Source organism: Echinops telfairi, unplaced genomic scaffold (assembly GCF_000313985.2).
Source record: "Echinops telfairi isolate 266 unplaced genomic scaffold, ASM31398v2 ScPeMD7_3533;HRSCAF=4204_0, whole genome shotgun sequence".
In the NCBI taxonomy this organism is placed as follows: Eukaryota; Metazoa; Chordata; class Mammalia; order Afrosoricida; family Tenrecidae; genus Echinops; species Echinops telfairi.
This window is the reverse complement of record NW_022107431.1, coordinates 14783642-14787574: the sequence shown is the minus strand read 5'-3', so window position 1 is coordinate 14787574 and position 3933 is coordinate 14783642. Positions and strand designations below refer to the sequence as shown.

General features: G+C 38.7%; 1 pseudogene; it reads left to right on the top strand.

Annotated features, from left to right (window-relative positions):
- The first annotated feature begins 3028 nt into the window (after positions 1–3028).
- Positions 3029–3933, top strand: part of LOC101649382 — a 3317-nt pseudogene continuing 2412 nt past the window's right edge.

Here is a 3933-nt window from a genome sequence, read left to right as displayed (position 1 = left end):
AATTTAAGATCTTAATACAGGCTGGTGGATTTGAACTGCTGACCTTTGGGTTAACAGACAATAATGGAGATTATTGTGCCAACAGTGCTTTATTCCTAGTTACATTTTTTTCCTAGCATGAAATATAAACTGAATCATTCAGTATGCAGCCTTTATTTCACTTAGTAAAATGTATTTTGCGACCCGCTAATGTTGTTACAGATAGAAATAACTCATTAATGTTAATTGTAGAATAGTAATACACTGTATAAATATTCTTCACAGATTGTTAAGCTGCTACACTGTGTACTTGTGAATTTGAATAATTATTGCTGTGATGAAGGCCTAGTTCTTTCACTTTCTAATTGTGAAAGATAACTTACAAGCTGCTTAAATTCACAATCCTTCAATGAATGTTACTGTTGATTTTCTTGTTGTTGTAGTTGTTGTTGTTAGATGCCACCTGTTGATTCCAACACACAGTGACCCAACTCTTAGTACAACAGAACAAAACATTGTCTGATCCTGCTCTATTGTCACAGTTTAAGCCCATTGTTTTTTGGAAGGGTCTCACCTCTATACAAAATTTATTTTTAAATATGACTTCAGAGTGTATCAAAACATTCTCCTTATCTCTACTAACTGTCCATTTCATTCTTTTAAATACTTTTCAGATCAGCACACACTGTTTTCTCCCTTTGAGTACATTATAAATATATTCCCCTGAACTTATATGTAAACCAAATGATTTAACGAAGTCATTGGGTAGCTTACAAGTTATAAATCTCATGAAATTGATTATTTAGGATTAGACAATCAAGCAAAATTGCTCCATAACTTACATTGATGACCAATTATCTTTTTTTCCCATTGACATTACAGCCACAGGAAAAGACTAGTTACTTACTAGGAAAAGGTAATTAGATAATGACAACCAGTGGCATTATTTTGATAAGGAATTAGGTTGATTAAAGATAACATATAAAAGTAATGTACTTTGCCTCATTTCAAATCTATGAATGCTCTCAAAATATACTTTAATTTTTAATCCCATAGCAGATCTTGGAAAGAAGAAATAGTTAGCTGTTGGGGAATTTGTTAACATATTCCAATAGCCCTGGGCCAGTGCTTAGATAATTCTCATTTTTACCTAATAATTCAGGTACTTAATTTGTGAATGTACCAGGGCTAGGGTTTAATAGACCTCTTGGCAGCTTCTTGACCACCCACAGACATTAAACAAGACTGTGCTTATAAAGAAGGAACAAAGGGACCACTTACAGACTATTTCAATCAACCATATGTGACAGACAGTAATTGGACTTGAAATAAAATGGTGAACATTGTCTCATTGAAAAGATTTACTATAGATTGAATAGGGGGTAAATGGGAAAGAGATAACAAGATAGCCATGAGCATAGAAGAGTGAGAGGGAACACTTAGATGTATAGGTTAGCAGTTGACTACAATGAAAAATACTTTGAGTAAAAGCAGGCTTAGGGGGAGATGTTAGATTTCAATTTGGACATTGTGACTACAAGGGCTATTAGTTCTCCAAGTAGATATATGAATAAACAGGCTGGGATTAGTCAAGGGCTTGTGGTACTCTGCAAATGTGGAAAGCAACAATATGCAGATTGCCTTTAATACCATGAAGTCTTCTTAAGAAAGAGCAATTGCAGTTAAAAAAGAGAGGGCTCTTGAACGGACACTAGGTTTCCCCCAATGAAACCATCATTTACCATCTCATGCGCTTACATAGAAGACCCTCCATTTGAATGGAGGGGGGATCTGAGATTTAGGATATGTCCAAAATGATGGAGTGTCTGTCCCGTAATTACTGGGCTGACTCTTCCTCTCCTGCCAGTTTTGAAGAAGCAGCAGGTTTGTTGTGAACTGTTTGTCGAGAGGACCTCGAGACTATGGACAGTGTCTTGACCAGTGGTTCTCAACCTTCCTCATGCTGCAATTCCTCATGTGGTGGTGACCACCCCAACCATCAAACTATTTTCATTGCTACTTCCTAATTTTGCTACTGTTATGAATTGGGTGACCCCTGTGAAAGGGTCATTTGTCCCCCAAAGGGGTTGCGACCCACAGGTTGAGAACCACTGGTCTAGATGAAAACCGTTTCTAGTCAACAGCCAGCAATAAAATGGTACCTCAGTCCCATAATAGACCTCAGACTCCTCTCATAAGGAAGAGCATTCTGCTAACATACGTGTTCCCCAATATTTCTAAGTGGGGCCTCCAGATGTGAACAAAGTTTAGCCAACACCTTTACTGTAGCCTCATTAAGGCCAAATCAGAAGACCCAGCTGAATCTAGTGCCCTAATTCACAGAAACTGAGAAATAATAAATCTACATGGTTTTAAGCAACTGAAATTCACTACCGCGGAGTTGTTGCCATGATGCTGACTCGTATATCTACAGGGTAAAACTTCCCATGTGGTGTTTGGAGACTGGAACTCTTCCCAGGAGTAGAGAGCCACCTCTTTCTCCTGCAGAGCAGCTGGTGATTTCGCACTGCCGACCTTGGGGTAGCAACACAACAGGTTACTAAGCCACGGACACACCCTAAGCCACTAATCTCCTATTATTTATTACAGAGCTTAGAAAACTAATCTAGACTTACATACCTGAAACTGAAACAGTCCTGTGGCAGGTACCTAGAAAGGTAGGGGCAGATTTGAAGACCGGACGTATTTTGAGAAAGCCTAAATACCTTAAAGAGACTGTTCACAGAGACCTGGACTTGGGAGGAGGGCTTAGAAAGTGAGGAGCATAATGCAGAGCCTGGAGGAAGGGGGATGCTTGTTCTATGAGGACAAGAGCAGGATGGCATTGGTGCCTGGAGCTGTGTGGCAAGAAGAACTTGGACTGATGGGATTGTTTCTATAACTAGAGAGATTTCAAGTGAAGTTTGGAAGATGCCACCTGATCCCCTCTTGCTGCTACTAGTAAAGAGGAAAGAGAATGGGAGGGAGGAAGTACTCAACAAGAAGTACCAAGAACTGGATGATTCTGAAAATTATTGGACATGCTAAAATGGCAGAGAAACTGAGAAGTGTGAGTGTATTAGGAAGATAGCATCAACTTGAAGGAAGACTCATTAACAACCTGTGGTACGCAGGTGACATAATCCTGCTGCTTTTAGCAGCGAGGACTTGAAGCACTAACTGATGAAGACCAAATAGTGTAGCCTTCCCGTTGATACCTCAATATAAAGAAAACAAAAGTCTTCACAACTGGGCCAATACATAATATCATGATAAATGGAACCAATGATCTTATTATACTTAGATCAATCAACTACCCATAGAAGCAGTAGTCAATAAATTAAACAACACATTGCCTTCAGGAACAGTGGTTTCAAAAGATCTCTTCAAAGTGCTGTTTTTTATTTTTTATGTCACTCTGAGGTCAAAGGAGTGCTTGACCCAACCATTATATTTTCAATTGCCTATTAAACATGGGAAAACTGCACAATAGATAAGGAAGACCAGAGGAGACCTGACACATTGCAATTATGATGCTCATGAAGAATATGAAATACACCATGAATTTCCAGAAAAATGAATCAATCTGTCTTTGAAGACATACAGACAGAATGTTGTAGATAGTGAGAATCCTGAGATTTCATCTCAAGTACCAGTCGGAAGATGTTTTTCTTGTTAACACAGAGGGTCATTAAAAAGGAGCTCTGTCAATCAGGAAGGATGGAACAGGAACTTCAACAATGGGCTCACACAGCAATACTAGAACTTGGAAATTCTGAACATACTCTTTTGCAAATAGAATAGCTCTGACTCACAACTAGCTCAAAGGTACTTAACACTTGGATGGTAACTGCCACTATAATGAAGAGAATCACCTTCGGGAAAGCATGCTGTATTAGTCTGGGTGCTTTGGAGAAACAAATCCACAGCAACTCATGTATAAGAGAGTTTTTT